Raw genomic sequence first — 19,245 nt, 5'->3', positions numbered from 1 at the left:
ATACAAGCATCTAAGCGGCAGCTCGCAACCAACAATTAGAGCCTTCATAACTGAATACATAATATATAAATTATAAATTGCATTACCACAGGTAACAGGCAGTAATAACTACAAGTAACAAACACACATACATATACATACATATATATCTACACACATAAGTACATATATGTACATACATACGCACACTTTATTTATTTATTTTTATTTTGGAATCCATACCAGCAATGGTAAGAGGACAGACATTACAGAGCACACTAAAAACCCATCATTGAGTATACTGTGACCAGACCAACTGTTTGTAGAGAAATTTAAATCTATGAATATTTTTGCATTGTTTCAATTGTAAACTCAGACTGTTCCAGATTTTCACACCACATACAGACACACAAAAGCCTTTACGGGTTGTTCGAGTTCTGGGTAATTTGAATTCTCCAAAGCCTCTCACATTATAAACCTTTTCTCGAATTTCAAATCTAGTTTGTAAATTTGCCGGTAGAAGTTTAGTAAAAGCTTTATACAAAATTATGGATGTATTGTAATTAACCAGATCCTGGAATTTAAGTAACTTTGCCTGAAGAAAGAATTTGTGAGTATGATCTAGATAACCAGCCTTGTGAATAATACGCAGTGCTCGTTTCTGTACTGTGACTAATGGATTAGTTGTATTTTTATATGTATTTCCCCACACTTCCACACAATATGTAAGATATGGAAGAACCAGGGTACAGTACAGAGTACGAAGTGCATCTTTATCAAGGAATTGTTTCACTTTGTTCAAAACTGCGAGGCTTCTAGAAATTTTGGTTTTTATGTGTCTGACGTGGGGTTTCCATGAAATTTTGTTATCAATTATAACTCCCAAAAATTTGTTTTCACTCACATTATCAATTGGTACACCTTCAATGATAATTGGTAATTCTATATTATATTTTAAATTACCAAAAAACATTGCTTTAGTTTTATTTATATTTAATGATAATTTATTTATATCCATCCATTTTTTTATTAATTTTAGATCCCTGTTTACAGTCATTACAAGATCAGTATAATCATCGCTACTGAAAAATATGTTGGTGTCATCTGCGAACAGTATGAGTTTAAGTACTTGAGAAACATCAAAAATATCATTTATGTATACATTGAAAAGTTTTGGTCCCAACACTGACCCTTGGGGAACACCACATGTAATACCAAGTTTCTCTGAATGGTAATGCCCTATGCTAACATATTGTTCCCGACCTGTTAGGTAACTTTTTAACCAGTTACCAGCTTTCCCTCGAATACCATATCTTTCCAATTTATCCAGTAAAATTGAGTGATTGATTGTGTCGAAGGCCTTTTTGAGGTCAACAAAAATACCAACTGCATATTTATTTTTATCCAGTGTATCAGTAATTTCTTCTACTGCCTCAATTATCGCCATTGAAGTGGTTCTTTGCGTTCTGAAACCATACTGACCAACATTTATTATTTGATGTTTTTCAAGGAATTTTTCTAATCTTGAATTAAAAAGTTTTTCTAGAATTTTTGAGAATTGAGGCAGTAGAGAAATAGGCCTATAATTGGTAAAACTGTGTTTGTCATTACTTTTATATAGTGGTATTACTTTCGCAATTTTCATTTTTTTTGGAAAACAACCGGACTGAAATGATAAATTACAGATATATGTTAAGGGACTAGCAATATTCAGAATAACCTGTTTAACTACAGACATATTTATGTCATGATAATCCATTGAAGACTTACTTTTACATTTTAATGTGATATTTATTACTTCTTGCTCATTTGTAGCTGAGAGGAACAGTGAAAAGGGATTTGATTTTATATTACTGATATTTTCATTTTTATGACACGGGATGTCCGCTGCTAGTTCAGGGCCAACATTTATGAAGAATTTATTGAACCCATCGACAATATTACTCATGTTGTGATTTTCACCATTTGCATCAGTAAAATATTCAGGATATGATGTTCCAGAAGATCCTTGTTTAATTAAGTTGTTTAACACATCCCAAGTTCCTTTTATATTGTTTTTATTTTCATATAATCTTCTTCTATAATAAAGTTGTTTGCTCGTTCTTATAATATCAGTCAATTTATTTCTATATGCTTTATATCTTTGTTCCACTTCTTTTGTTTTTACTTTGATAAACTGTTTATACAGATTGTTTTTCTTTTTGCAAGCATTAATAATTCCTTTTGTAGAGCCAAGGACTTTTTATCTTTTTTTTCTTTGTCATGTGTTCGTTTACAGGACAATGTTTATTGTACCACATAGTAAAAATATCTAGAAAATTATCATAAGCCTTGTCCACATCTGACTCTTCATACACCGAACTCCAATCTTGTTGTGCTAAATCAAAATTGAAGGCATGAATTGCTTCTTCATTTATTGTTCGCTTTGCTATCATGATCTTGGTATCTATTTTTTTTAAAATCACAGTCACACAAAGTAAAAACTGGTAAGTGGTCAGTTATATCACAGACAAGCAGACCACTATTAATTTGGAAATCCATGACATTAGTAAAAATGTTGTCAATAATAGTGGCGCTATGTGATGTTATTCTGTTTGGCTTTGTTATTGTTGGATATAGTGATAAGCTGTACATTGTGTCAGTAAAGTCATCAATGGCTTTTAACCTTGTTGGATTTAGCAAATCAATGTTAAAATCACCACAGATAAATAGTAATTTTTGGTTCACCGAAGCAAACGTTTTTTCTATCCATTCATTAAAAGTGTCAATACTTGAACTGGGTGTCCGATATATACAACTTATTATAACATTTCTCTTTTTTTCATTCATAATCTCAATAGTCAAACATTCCAAAATTCCATCAATAGCCATAGACATAGTTGTTACAACACTATATTTTATAGAGTTATGAACATATATAGCAACCCCGCCGCCCGCCTTATTTAATCTATTCATGTATTTTAAATCATATCCATTCAAACAAAAATCTATTCCTTTATCGACATTGAACCAAGTTTCAGTGATGGCTATAACACTAAAGGGGCGAGAAAATTGTTGCAAATAGTCCTTAATGAAATCAAAATTAGAGTACATACTTCTGCTGTTAAAGTGAATTAATGAGAGCTTCCCGTCTAGGTTAATTTCTTTTTCATATTGTTCCTGAGTGAAATAATTACAATTTTTAACAAAAGAAGAGAGAAAGTTACTTTCAGAATCTATTTCTGGATCTGTTATATTATGCTCCTTATATTCACAATCTAGATCAATTACTTTCTGTTGAAGAACTAATTTCAACGTGTCCATGTCATTTCCTGGTGTAATTGATACATTGGTGTCAGTTATACTTGTCCAGATCCTCCATGTTCCTCACTATCAGTACTTTTGCCTCTTCTGGTGTCCCGTTTAGCTTAATGAAAATCTTACAGTTTGTTACCCATGTATGTTGTATTTTACCGTTCTTCTTCAGTTGCCTTGCCTTCCTCGCGATGTCTGCGTTTTTTCGTGTCAGATGCTCATTAATGAAAACGTCCGTGCCTTTCAGTTTGCGTCCTTGTTTCAGCAGTGCGACCTTGTTCTTCCGATTGACAAATCTCATAATGATGGCCGGCAGTCTGTCACTCCTCCTGGGCAGTGAGTGACATGCTTCTATGTGCTCCAGGTCCATCTCTATCCCCTTGCTTTGGAGGAAGGACGCCACCTGTTGCTCTACCGAGCGGGTCTCCTCGTCGCTGGGCTCCCCGACGTTCCCGGCCACCGCGTGCGCGCGTACGAGTTAACGGTGATAAATAATAATAGTGGTAATAAAAACTGAGAGAGGTTGACAGTGATCACTGACTTTTTTTAGTGGCTGGTTCAGATTAAATAGACCAAGATACAAAGCATTAAAACACGCTAAAAACACAAAACCGTAATTAACACAGTAGTTTGGACCCGGAAGCAGAGTTCATACGTCATCACTTAACAACCGGATAGAGGCATACAGTAAAATAGAAACATTACCTTAAAACCTTACTTTCATAGACTGTTTATAAAAACATGATCCTATCCAATGATTTCTACATTCTGCCCCTCAACCTCTTCATCCATAAACATTATGACTGCAATGTAAAGACATGCATAACTGTTAGTAGTGTTAAGTAATGTACTAGTAAACTGTTTCAATCACCAACACTGGAGTGTGAAACGTTCTTGGACGGTCCTCACTACAGAATAAAAAGGTACCAGGAGCACAAACATCATGTGAGGTCGACGTGTGGTTATAAAGTTAAGCACTTTAAAACATTGAGCCTGTGCTGATTTTAGCCAGCCTCAAGTGGCCAATATGGGAACTGCAGACACTGGTTCTGCATGGCTTTGTGTTTGAGATTGGGTTTTCTTTTTTTGTATGTATCTTATTTGCTTGTTTGTTTTGGCTGATGCTTATAGTAAGAGCCGGTTGCTCTAGTGAAAGACATGGATATGCTCACAACACCTTAAATTCTTATATTGTAAAATAGACGAAGAAAGATGAAAGAAGAGACACTGCTATTAAAAATATGAACCAATCGCATGGGTTGTACTGTTACCCAAAGATTTTAGTTGCAAATGTGTGATCCATGTTTAGGTGAAGCTGAGGATGTTTATACTATAAAACAACAAATAGAAAAGACAATATTGAAAATAACATCTAAAAGAAAGTGGAGATGATTACATAACTAAATGGAGGGAATCAAAAGACCTCTCCATAGTTTATTCTTTCTTTGGTTGATGTTTGACAATTTATGGTATACAGGAAAAAATATATATGTTAATAAAACACATTAAAGAGCCTTGCAACTACAAATATGTACATTTTGAAGTTATTAAAAAACATTAATATTCTCTATACTGAAAGTAACTTCCACATTATGTTTGTGCTAATGTTTACTCTGGTGTGACGTCAGGTTGACCTATAAGTTCTCCTGTAGTCTTGTGGATGCTGAGGAAAACCTGCCAGATACTGGAAAAAGCAAATTAAGAATAAACCTTGCTGAACTTCTGTAATATTCAAGGCTAGCTCTGGCAAATTTAATTAGTCACAAATAAAGCATTTCAAGTGTGTGTGTCTGTGTGTGTGCACGCAAGTGAGTGCGTGCGTGATCTGATGGGATCAATAGTCATCTGGGAGGCCCAGTTGGCAGCTGCTGAGAGCAGGAAACAGGTGCAGACATGGCTGCTTGATGTACAAGGTGACTGAAATGAGATGAAACCACTTGACCCCCAGAAGAACCAATTAATTACACAAAATCTCCCACAACAGTGAAACTAACAGCTCGACTGTGGCAAATCAGCAAGGAATGCCTGGATCCAGCACAACCCCCCCCCCCCCCCCCCATGTGTTTCCATGTATCTGATTGAATAAAGAGAAAGATGATAAAGTTCACTGAGAAGCACCAGAAGAGTTGAAATGTTTGCTGCCTGGCAATTAGGCGCATTTTCCAACGACGCATGAAATGTTGCACAAGCGCGCAGACCAAATGAGAGCGAGGAGAAGGGAGGTAGTGGGAGAATGTGTGTAAGACAGAGAGAGTGGGATTGACAGTTACTGGGAGGATTTTCAACAGGGCTCTTCCTGAGAGTATTGTGGAGCAGCAGCTGAGATGTTAGGCATGCTAATGCTATTGCTAATTATGCAACTGTGAAACCCAGCAACACACAAACACACACAGCGGCACCTCAGAGACAACAGACTGGCCAAAGCAAACACAACAGACCATTTCTGCATCATTACCATCTCAAACTCATGTTGGTATATCTTCAGTCATTTTCTGATACAACACCATAAAAGGTACAGTGGAGATACCATTTTCTGTTGTATGGTAAACAGTGGTTTGCAGTGTTTTAAATTATTCTCACTTAGCTTTTTGCTTTTAGTTTTCTAAATTGAAACCTGTTCAATTAACTTGCTATTTTTGTTTAACTTTAAAGCCTGAACTGGGAAATAATTGCCAGAAATTTAAAATTTTTTGAAAATGGAGTGTTTATTGAACCTTCTGTTAAATGAAAAACAATAATAATGCACAATAATAATGATTAAATATTATCACACTGATGATAATGGTAATACAGAAAAGCCTTTTCCAAGCACAAATCGCAGTATGGGCAAGCAAAACATATTTTACGTATATCTTACACTGCACTGGAAGCATGCAGCCTTTTCATATATGAATTTAAGGCTTTTAGAGATAGCTGTGGCTCACATGATAGAGACGGTTGTCTATTAAACCAAGTGTTGGCAGTGTCCTCAGGCAAGACACTGAACCCCTACCCTCTGACAGTGTGCAAGTGTGTGTGTGAATGAAAAAGCCACAAAAAGCAGATGAAAAAAGATGGACATTGTCACTGTATAGTTTGTATAGTCCCGTTTAAAGCAGCAGGTTTAGGATTTTGTCCAAAACGGTGTAGTTGCATTATTTAATTTCAAACATTTTGTCTATTTTATTTTACTTAGATTTTGCTTAGTTTTCAATAATGCTGCTTTTAGTAGTAAATTGACTGTTTTCTTCTTCTTTTGTTCCCTCCACCATAGAAAAATCTGATCAGCCATGATGGTTCCTCTTTAATTACATAATTTTGAATATTTTTCATAGCCTGATTTGATTTTTTTTAATTTTACGTGACTTGATCGTCTTACTTTATGGAAAAATAAACCATATACTTTCAAAACTGACCCATCACTCCTCACTGCTTTCCAGCTCGGTTCCACATAGTGAATTTTTGTTGTTTTTTCAGTAGAAGTGGATTATAAGGTAAGTATGTTGCCCTTTATGTTATGAATGTAAATTTTTATGTCATGTTAATATTGGGTCTCCTGTTGGTTACATCCTACTGCATGGCTCCCATGGAAAAATACTGAAGGCTGCTGTGTCAGTGTCAGCTGTATGATATAAAGTCATAAAAAATATATATTTCAATACGCTGGGAATGATATCAAATACCAGTCCAGATCCACGAGGAACCTGCTATGTGGCCTTTTTAAAGCTGCTGTATAGATAAACAAATTACATGTCTTACTTTTTTTTTTAATTATATTTTTATTAAAGAAAAAACAAAAGGGGACTTGTTACAATAAAGTGCATTGACATTATTTAGTCAAAAAAAGAAAAAAGAAAAAAAAACTTTTTCTTAGTCCTTTTGTTTTACATTCTGATAGCAAAAAATAAATAAAATTAACTCATTGGCTTGACAGTGTGTTACATATTGCAGCATGTTTAACTTATTTACAAAGACTACATTAGGTACATATTATGAAGTTGAGGGTCAACCTGACATTGTACGATACATGGGAGATACACCAATTCAGGGCTGGTCTTACCTAAATTCAGGGCGGATGGGGGACACAAAGCTAATCCATTTATTCCATATTTTGTAGAATTTGTCTTTTCGAATTTTTAAAAAGAATGTAAATTTTTCCATTTTAAATATTTCGAAAACCACATTAAACCAATCCTCAAGTGTTGGCGGAGTTGGATTTAACCACTTTCTGGTTATTGATTTTTTGCTGGCCGCTAATAGCGCTTGTAAGAGTTTTGTGTCCCCTCCCCGGACCGAGCCAGCAACCAAGCCCAAGTACAAATTTACAAAATTGATGTCAAATTTTATCTTAAAAACCTCACACAAAGTTTTATGAATTCCCAGCCAGTAATTTTTTAAGTTAGGGCAGTCCCAAAAGATATGATAATGATGTGCCTCTTCTGATCCACATCTTCTCCAGCATTCTGCTGTCCCATTTTTATATTTATTTTGATGAGGGGTTTTGTAAAATCTAATACTGTTCTTCCAACAGTGGTCTCTCCAAGATAAAGAACTTGTTGAGTACCAATGAAAATTACAAATCCTCTCCCAGTTCTCGTTTGTTATACCCATCCCCGATTCCAATTCCCATTTAATCTTAACATTTTGAGTAGTATCCTTCCTTGCTTGAAGGAGCACATCATATAGTTTGGAGATTGCCTTTCTCAGAGAACTATCATATGCTAATTTAACTAAATTACATGTCTTACAAGTAAAAATCCCCTCTTTTTCTTGTTTGATCCTTTAATTTCAGCTCTACATCAGCATTTATAAAAATGGAAAAGCGGTTTGCGTACATGAGATGCAGTGTTTGATTTAGCATAAGGTTTAGTTCAGACAGTGATCAGTGCTGAAATATTCCTGGCTGGCAAACATGTTACAGTGTGATCACAAGCAACATTTTCTTCCAGAACAATTACATGCAAAGTCTTATGAAGTCAAAAGAGACAAATGTCTGTGGGGTCAAAATTAAAATATTGCAACTTAATATTGCAAAAAATTTGCTTTTTGCTGTGTTTGGAAATATATAGAGTCGCTATAGATTCTCCAGACACCATCAGAAATGGTTGAAGGGCTAATAGTGAGTGACTTGAGTTTATCACGTGAGCAGTGATGAAACACTGCTTTTACATAGAGAAAGAAAAAAGGAGAGGGCTAAGAAAAGTATTCCACTCTCACTTTATTACAAATTTGATTACACTTTGGAGGGAAGTAGTTCTCAGAGTTGACTGTTAGATGGAAATTTGGGGAAAATGGTCCAAATGCACCCCGATGAATATATTCATATGGATGATATTTGGTCTGAACACATCTTTACAGCTAAACCTCTTCAAATTTTATCTCTTCCTGTTTAGGTGGCTTTCACATTAGCCCTTTTCATGAGTCTAGTTGACCTTATATCCCATTTAACCATATGCCCAGCCATCAGTGCTGGTGGATAATTATACCGGATGTAGAAGATTTCTTGTTTTATTTTTTCTATACATTTTGTTCTGTGCAGTCACACAACTGAGTGGATTGGTGATATAATGGACTCATGTGACTGATTGTTTAAAGTGTTTCCCTTTATTTTGTTTTCTCTCCAGTCAAACATGTATGATATTTTAGGTGCTTTCTGGAATGTAGTTCTTGATGACCCTGATGAATGCCACAGGCTGAAACACGATCAAGTAAGAAAGCTGTTCTTTATATTCCAAGTGTTGCCGGAGCTTTGACCTCGAAGCTACAGCTTGTTAGCCAACAGACCTGTGAGAATTTATTACTTCATTGAGTCTTTTTTTCTTCATTGAGACTTTCTGTTGTGACCTTTGCTTTAACCAACACCTTTTTTTTCAGTTAGCACATATTGTTACACATTGTTATTACACCATATTTGATTTCATTAAATAAACACTGATATAGACCACTTTCTGGTATTGCATCGCAACTCTTTTTTGTCAAAAATGTCAATTATTCACTAATCATCAGTCGTGATCAAACCTTAATATTTATACACATTTTTTTAAACGATCTTTGAGCGAATAACTTTGTCCATGTATTTGAACAAAACACTTTGCCACTTAGAATCTAAAGACCGAGCCGATCTAAAGACAAAGTTTTGAATTTGATTCAGGTGACAGTGTTAAATAAAATGTAAGCACCTCTTTTGTGCTTTCAAATAGTTCAAACACTCCAGCGTCAATCAGCAGTAGGTCCATTCGGTGGGGTTAAGGGGGTGTAGGAGGATGTTTGAGGTGTATAGGTATCAGGTGGCCTTCTCTTCTGAAGCACAGGGCTAAAATTTTGAATGCTGCCCTAATTGAGTGCCCCTCCCTTGGCCAGCATGGTCCTGGTGTCCCCCTCTCGGGGCCCAAGGGGGCTGGTGTGGCAGTCTGGGGGGGCCTGACCCCAAAACCCTGCCTGAGGCACTGACTGCCACCAGCCTGAACCCTCCCTAACCCCCAACTATCTCACTCCTCTCTCTAGCTTTCTGTCTCTGATGCTCTGCTCCTCTCTGTCCAATTGGCTCTGAGCTACAGACTTCTTTTGTCTGTCCTCATTAGAATACTGATACTACACACACACACACACACGCGCGCACACACACACGCACACACACACACGCACACACTAATTGCATCGTTAGTTCATCTTTTGGGAGACAGATGTTAAAAAATGAATCTCAACATTAAACTGAAAAAGTGTGAATAATTTCACGTGCTTTTGTTTTTTGAAAAGGGTTCTGTAATTTTGTGTTAACGCACACTTTGTCAGGTTTTTGCCTCCTGTTTGGCAATTCAGTAGTTATTTGTGCTCATTTTACAGTGATTTAAATGCTCCTTTTAAAGCAGAGACAGCCTATTCAGTCTGTCGTGCAAGCCAACCCTTTCATGTTTCATTTGCAACGGGTTTTGGTGTTTGGTGAGTTTTGGCACACAGGAAGAAATTCATTTTGCTTCGCCAGCTTCTCCAGAATAAATAAAAGAAAAACGAGAACACAGAGAGCACTGATGATTACCATGAAAGAACATGTAATTGTACTGGAAGTGTTCTGCAAACAAAGACAATATAAATCTAATAATTTTGGATATTAGGTTTTTATTGTATCTTTTTTCAGTTTGTCATGATCAGATATTCTGTATCTGAAGCCTCTTTTAATGCCGTTTACCACCTTTATGTGTGTCTGTAGAGAATTATAAACACATTTATTCTTTAACGTCCTGTCTATCTGCTCTCCAGTCCACCTCCTGATTATCATAATCTCACTCAGTACCTGGTCAAAACTCATCATCTTCTCCCAAACACTGTATATAAAAGATAAGTGATTCTTCTTGGTATTAAAAGCGAAGCCAATGCACTCCAAGTGCTTTAAACTTATTTCTAATGACCAGTAGGGGCCAATCATCAGTGTTCAAAAAAGTCAGAGTGTCTGAAAGATTATCAGCAAACACATGTTTGGCTTTGGCCTCAGTAAACACGTTCATGTTGATTTAATGACCTCAGTCGCTAGTTTCAAGTCTAATTTTAATACAATGGAGATTATTTGGGAAATTATGGTGCCAAAATAGTCAAAAGGGTCAATAAAGCTAGATGCGTTTATAAAGTTGCTAGTATATTAATGTGCCCCTTAACTCTTTCACGTATAGTCATCACTACAGTGGACAGCTATTCAAAGGCTGTTTTCTTGTATTTGTGCCAGTGTTGATGGTATACTTGCACATAAACCACTACACTGGACACTGATGTGTCACTCCATACCCTGCCACCCACTGGTCGTTTAATGTTATTATAGATGTATGACTTGTTTCATTGTAATTATTGTTATTTAACCCTGTCGTGCATGCATTATGACAACCTCAATCAGGATTTCTATCTTAAGTATTTTCATTCATCTTTTCATGCCTAAAGAAGAATAAATGTACTTAAGACCAAAATCCTGAATGAGGTTGTCATAATTCATGCAGCAAAGGGTTAAACGCATCACACAACCAGTTTGTGATTTCACACACAAACGGTATAACGTCAGTGTCACGCTACAACAACATCAGGATCATCAGGACTGCCTGATGCATTTGTAGAATTTTTGCAATACTGGTAAAACAACTAGGTAAACAGTTTCCATCTTAGGCTAATTGCTATTTCTTAATTGCATGTAAGTGTAGGTCTTTGCGTTTGACCTGTGATGAAGCTTTCCTCTGGCACAATGTCAAAGTGGATAGGCTCCTGCCCAACCTTAACCTTGATTTGATAAGAAGTTAAGAAAAGGATTCATCGATCTATCTAGAAGAGAATAGAAGAGCAATTAGTGAATGGGGGTCATGAAAAAGTATATGGCATAAGATTTATAAACAGGCAGACAATGATGGGTGGTTTACTGAATATATTTAATATGATTAAAACATGTTTATGTGTTTTTAAGTAGTTTGATGATGAAAAACACAATAATGATGCAATCATGGTTTATCATGACACCTGTTAAATATGTGATTGCAGAAGTCATGGTTTCAGAGATCATTGTCTCTTTCAGACAAAAACTCAGAGACAACGCTGTGCAATCGAGCCAGTCCTTTCAAACCTCTCTCCTCCATCAACTAACAGCTGTCCATCATTTTGACTGGCAGCTTAGAGGAGGGCTCTGACGGGCAGATGAGAGCAAGAAGCCGATCTCTGCCTCAGAGGCAACAGCGGCAGTCCTGTGTTCTCCTGCCCACCTCCCACCACCTCCTCCTGCTCTCCTGCCCGCCTCCCACTGCCGTCTGCAGGCCCTCCTCACTCTGCTGCCTGCAGCCAATAAAACATGGACATCATCTTATAGAGGAACAGTATTGTTTACAGGCCCCAGAATGCTCTGTCTCTGTCTGCGCATTGTTAACAGAAGAAGGGAAGTGCAACATATACTTGTGATAGGAGCAACAGATGTATTTTAAAATGCGATAAATCTGTGTAACTAAAAAACTGCAGACTTCATGACACCTCCAACTCGACTCTTACTTTCCTCCCATCTACCCCTCAGCTCTTTTTTTCCACTTGCATCATGCTCTCCAGGACTGACCTCCATCTCCAGGACCACCTTCATCATCCTTTTATGGCTCCTTACGTCTCTCCTCAGGCTCACTGTACTCTCCAGGACCACCTTCGGTCTCCTTTTATGGACCTGTGCCCATCTCCACAGTATACCATGCACTGCTCCCCAGGCTCACCTTGTTCTCCAAGCCCACCTTCTTCTCCAGGCCCACCTCGTCCTCTAGACCCAGGCACGTTCTCCTGGCTCCCTGTGGCCACTTGGCTTTCCAGCTGCCTCTGCAGGCCCAAGTTAGTCTCCAGGCTCCTCATGCCCACAGCTAGAGTCTCTTTGATGTTGCCCTCCTGGCTGACAACATAGGGGTTGGTGGACGGATTGTTGTGTGAATGTGTATAAGTGTATGTGTAGAGTGCACTCTTGTGCACACGTGCACACGCCAACACCAAAAAGAAAAAGAACATTTCACGTGCACAGCAGCTTTAAGAAGAACATGCCTCATTGGTGTGTGTGTGCGTGAGTGTTCCTGAGTGAGTGTCAGAATACACTTTTTTCTTGTTCCCACACAAACACAGAAAAAAGGGAAACATGAAAAGGACTGAGTGATGAGCAGCTGACAGCAGCTCACCTGGCTCTTCTTGGTCTGGCCAAGGTGGGCGGAGCTTTGAGTGAAGAATGACACATGTCAAAACCAATAAGAGTCCAGCACCATAGCTGTCAAACCCCACCAGACTGCTAACCTCTGGGAACATTACAATGACAAAATTTTAAAGAGAGTCAAACGGTTTCAAGTGGATTGTGCACAAAGCAATTGGACAGACTTTAGTGCGAATATTTGAAAATCTCACTGAAACTGAAAAAGAAAAAGTTGATTTCAGTCAAATCCAAAGTATGTTTCTGAAACATGATTCCATCAACCAGATCAGTAAGTAAAAGTTCCGGGCCATCCAGGGTATAAAAATTGTACATTTGAGCCCAAAAACTTTAAAATACAAAACCAGAGTTCATGTGTTGTCTTAATGTTTTATTTTCTAGCTTTATTCAGTCAGATTTAGGCAACAGCACGCTTTGGTAACGTTTAGAAAAGCTGATTTTATATAGACATTAAAACAGCTAATGCCAATAGGATCTAGACCACCTCTTGCCAATGTGTGTACACTGAGCATCGTGTTTCCTGTGAGTAAGTCTCGCTACGTTGCTATAGGTGTCTGTAACAGTTTTATGCCAATTAATAAATACATTATGGTAACAAAATTTATTAATTAATTTCAAAAATACATTGAAATCTGACCTCCAGCTACAATGTCACAAAAGAACAAATACAGCAGGGAAATCTTTTCAGGAAACTTTGTAATCCCTGATTGCTAAATTAAAGAGGTTTTAGCCTTTCAATTAAATTTACAAATGATCTACCTTCTGCATCAACAACACTACTCATTAGAAAAGGGTAACAAAGGTTATCACAGTAAATAAAATAAAGATGTAACAAATAAACTGAACAAATCACCAGTCCAGACGATGATATGTTTTTTCAGCTTTTCTTTTCCATAGATTTAGAAATGTGAATCATTTAATTAACTTCCTTTCAAGGTATAATGGGGATTTTCTTAGAATTTCATTAACCTCTGCAAATATTTCTGGAGCACAGAGTGAGGTCAAACAGTCATTTTATCGCTCACCTGAACTACCCAAGTGGATTAGGCTGATAGTGTAAGAACCCGCTGAAACTTTGTAGAACAGTCCTCCTGTGGTGAGATTTCTCTGAGCTAATCTTCTGTACTTCACTGAGAAAATTAGCATTGCAAATGATATTCTGCCCATTATCAGTGGGGAAACTATGGTAGCGGTAAGGTTGCTGGCCATATTTCCTCCCTCTGCTTTTCTCTGTGGTCTCAGCCACCAAATTCGATGATGACTCTCGATGTGATCTCTATGTAAATTACAGCCAAAGTCAGAGCAATTATGCGGCAGTATTCCTCCAGTGTCTTGTGAGACACATATCAGCTCTTAAAAGGAACATTTTGCTCCAGTTATTGCTTTTCAAGTGGATTACGCTTTTTGTTGAGCTATAGGAATCCACTTACTTCTCCCTCTAGGGGTATACTTAAGTGTCATTTTTGTCAAGCAGATTATGACAAACTTTAGACTTCTTATTAAATACCACATGTCACAGCCCATCAACTTTGATGCTGAGAGCAACATTAGATGCTCTATAATGATCAAATGTGGTTTTGATTTTAAATGAGACAACAATGAGGCGCCGTCTGAGGAGGATTCACATGCTTTAGCTTGCGGTTGTAGCTGGATGTACAGCCTATGGCTGGCAGGCTGCTGCTAGCGCTCCGCCAGGCAGATGAGAGCCGGGTTAATGTTGGGATTTGTTCCCTAAAGCTCTGACACAGAGGAAATACTGATCAGCTCTGCCGTCAGCCTCAAGACCTGCTAATCGCTAATCAGCACTTACACAGCCTCTGTCTGACTCACATACAGTCTCATAGACATGTACGTAAAGAACTGAATAGTGGCACAATTCACATAATGATATTATCCATGACTGAGTACACTGGGATGAAAAACATACGTTTATTTTGTATTTAAAATTAAATCAAATAAATAGCTTCAATAACTGGTAAAGTGACCCAACAGCCGAAAACAAAATAAATCCAGATTTACAGTTCCACCTGCTAATGCTGAAACTTCAAATTATGTAAGTGGAATATATATGTCCAGTATAGATGGTGTAATCATTTTCTCTCACTGTTCAATCTTTATCTCCATGGTGCCAAATCATAGCAGCACTCTTCTCAAGGCATGTTATAGTGTAAGATAAAGATCCTGCAACATTAAAGATAAAACCACAATGATCCAGCAATCCCTTAAGAACAGATACGAGGCTCAGGGAGGTTGTTTCATGTACATTTCTGTGTATTTGCAAAGTTTGAGTTTGTTTGTTTTTTTACAGATGTTTCTTCTTTTAAATTAATTATTTATAAGCAGCATTGTCTTATCAAGTTGTGTTGATATGAAGTGCTTTATTTCAGCTGATTAGATGAAAACATCAACATTGTCTGTCCAACTTTCTTTTGTAAAGGTGCAATAAATGTTTTTTTTTTCTTTTTAATTGTCCCAATTCTGATATTTGTAAAATGAACCTGTAAAATTTTACACTTTTTGTAAACACACTTATTGAGTGCTTTTTTTTTTAACAGCAACCTTATTTTATGAAAAAATTTCAGCATTTTTTTTTACATATTTACTTATAACAACAGATAAAGAACCCAATAATTAAAATAAATAAATAAATAAAACAACAGAAAATGTTCTGATATACTAACATGTTTTCATTATTCAAACTAATTATTTAATGTTTAAGAAAAAGCATTACCTCAAAACTGAAAAAAAAAACTGCCACAGAAACTGCCTTCATTCAAAAGACAGTATGTGTAAAAGATATATATTTAAGCATGCATAGGTGGAATTTGATTTAAGCTTTAATTTAGACTGATGTCTTTCCATTGACAACCAGCCAAAAGTAGTACTCATCAGCTGAACAGCTCATATAATGATAATCCAAACTGCATGATATCCATTACCATAGAGACCGGACCACATCCAGCCTCAGTATCAGTCTGTCCATCTGGCAGTTCTCTGTGATTAATTCAACATCTCCATCACATCCAATATCCACAGCTGCTTTCACTTTCCAGCACTCCTCTCCAAATCATTATGATCAAAATCCCACCTCAGCCATCTTAACCTCCTCGACCACGTGCAGGCACTTCCTGTGTCTGTCCCACCAACACCACCACCACCCCCTCCGCTTAGATTGGACCAGTCATATGGAGGGGTAATATGGGTATTGTTCTGGGCTGGGCCGGCCTCTCCACAGGAACATTGGATTCTGTTTGAAGTCGTGATCCGGCACAGCCGACTCACCTGCAAGATCAATACGCTGGGTTCAAAGCTGCCGGCTTCACAGAGAACACACTCTTATTAATTTATAGAAACTTCTAGAAACTTTGTCTGAAGGGAAAAACCTCCAACTCTGTGTGGTGGATAGACAGGGGGAATTATTAATATACCTGGAGAGAGAAACAGGGAGAAAGGGAGAGCTGGAGAGACCGACCAACCGTCTTGTAACACCTTATATGAATATTTAAATGAGGCACTGTTTGATGTAGATTGATCATACAAAAAGTGTGTGTGTGAGTGTGTTTTGTGTGTCAGGAAGAGACAGATGGATAAGGAAGATGGTTAAAAGACTCATTAGATCAAGAACACGTGTGTGTGTGTGTGTGTAGGTGTGTGTGTGTGTGCATGTGTGTTTAACTCATTAAGGCAGTCTATTTGAGTTTTCCTTTGTTGTCAGATTTGATGATTTGGGGGAAATTTCCAGCCTTGGATTCAAAGCATTCCTGTTCGACGCTCCGAGCCCGCGGCGTCAGGAATGAAACACTCTGCATTTATATTTAATGATATCAATTTATCAACAGGAACAATCTCAGGATGTTGGCTCAGATTTGATTCCATGTTCCCCTGTTTTTACCTGAGGGACACATGCACACATTTTCTCATCGCTGTGCCATTACCATACTCCTCTCTCTTTTTTCTCACATCTCTGCACTGATAATAACCAACAAGTTCCTGACGGTGCAGTTCAATTTTTGCCAAACGAACTCATTGCGCAAACAGAGAGACTGCAGAAAACACAGCAAGTCGAGTGGAGATTTCACAAACTGCAGTCAAATAGCCATGCAGCCATGATAAAACCGAAAACACACGACACCTTAAGACCAAAAAAGCCCGTTTAAACAAAAAGATGCAAATATGTAGCTTATTACAGGAGAACTCATGTTGATTTCAACAAAAGGGAGAAAATAAAGTTGCATTCAAAGAAATGTACAAAATAGAACAGAAACAAAGGAGTAATTTAAAAGAAAAAAGGGGTTAAAGAAGCAGAGCAGAGATCATTAACCAATGAGTAATTTGTGATGAAACATGAAGTTAAAACTGCCAAAGATATCAGATTCCTCGATTTATATTACATTTGCAGACTCTCTCAAGTGGCTGGAGCAGGAAACATGAAAGCTTTCTTTTATCTTCGTCCGTAAAGGGCATTAGGGACAGACAGCTGATATGTTTTGTGAACTGATTTTAGTTGTCTTCCAAACTCACTGTACGTACTCTTCTACGTCGGCTTTAAAAGCATCTTTGCAGAAACGTGAAAGAAGTTTGCCGTGAACGGCCTTATGAGTAAAAATTAAATGAGGTGAAAGAGGGTCCCATCTAGATGTTGGGTTTGCTGGTTTGAAAGTTGTTGTTTTTTTTAACCGCACAGCAATATACATAAAATAATAAAGTGCAGAAATATCAGAATTAAACTCTTTGATGCCAGAAAAATCTGAAAATCGTTGCAGGTCAAACAGTGGCAGGTATAGGGAGGCATAACATATAGTCAGTTGTTTCTGAATCAAAATCACTCTAAATGATCTGTTTGCTAAGGGTTTGTTGATTTTGCAGCTGATTCCAAACTGAGGGACCATCAAACTTCAGCCTTTTTCCTGAATCAGAAAAGGCTGCAGGGAGCGAGAGTGTGTCTGAACGGTGCTGAGGTGTGAGTAGAAAAGAAAAGGTGAAAAGGAACAAAAATCATAATTTTGTCAGCTGTCTGGATGCAGGAGCTTCTAATTTGCCTATTAGCTTTACATTTCATTCCAATAGTTTTATTATTATGAGAATATAAAGTATAAACTTGATTTACTTGTACATCACATTTGAAGTAAGTCTCTAGAAGACTTAGCTGTGACGTTATTGGGTGTTTTTGGACTGATCCACGACACACAATGCTGTAAGTCCAGCATTCAAGTTGTGAGTGTTTATATGACACTCGCTTTACTGTGAACTCCTTAACATAAAGAAACATTTTGATTGTACTTCTCATCTAAAAAGAGAAAAATGTGGAGTCAAAGTGATGCTCTATTAATCACTGAGAGTCTGAGATCTCCTCTTCATCCTCCTCCTTCTGCCGCTTTAATGTGCTGGTCTGTGTTGGCCAAGAACTTCTAGAAGTTATGTGTGCGTGTGTGTCTAAGCTGCATATAAAGGCTCCTCCATCCTTGCAACCAACTGAACTCACAGAAGCTCAAAGTAACAAAGTTCAAGAGTGCATGGTTCAACTGAAAAGCTGAAAGTGTGTGAGAGAGACGCTTAAGAGGTAGATATTACGTGTGTGTGTGTGTGTGTGTGTGTGTGTGTGTGTGTGTGTGTGTGTGTGTGTGTGTGTGTGTGTGTGTGTGTGTGTGTAAAGTCCAGTCTACAGGCCACTGCAGTGAACTCTGGGGAAGGCAGAGAGAATCCTAAGTCAGTCTGTAGAGAGGGAGAGGGTTTTCCCTTTCAACTAGAGCTCCCCTGGACACGGCACACAAAAACACACACCAAAACACACTTAGACACACAGGCAAGTACGTAGATTCAAGCACAAATTGGCTATACACGAAAAAGTACACACAGTCGACAAAAAAATCATTGATGGTTGTATTTATACAAAAGCATGAGCACATATGGGATATTGCTAAACTCATGCATGTGCACACACACACACTTTCTGTCTTTTTGTGTCTCTCAGTAGTTCCTCGGTGTTTCATCTGACAGCTTATTCCCAGTGAGGTTCCACTCTGTATTCACCCCAGATCCCCTCAGCACAGACACCCTGTGAACGCACACTCCCAGGGTGAGGCGGGGGGAAGGTGACCTCAGCGCACACACGCACACACACACACACACACACACACACACTGACTTTTCAATCCAAACAAAAACTCACTCACCAAAATCAAATCGCAAAATTCACCACCATGTGGGAGGAAAAAAAGCAGAATTTATGGTACTGTTTTATAATTTGCATATACTTAAAATGTTTGACATGTCTACAGTGACGGCGAGACGTCTCCAGCGTA

Source organism: Aulonocara stuartgranti (assembly GCF_965226115.1).
Source record: "Aulonocara stuartgranti genome assembly, chromosome: 15".
NCBI lineage: Eukaryota > Metazoa > Chordata > Actinopteri > Cichliformes > Cichlidae > Aulonocara > Aulonocara stuartgranti.
The sequence above is the reverse complement of the archived record's forward strand: the minus strand, read 5'-3'. Positions refer to the sequence as shown.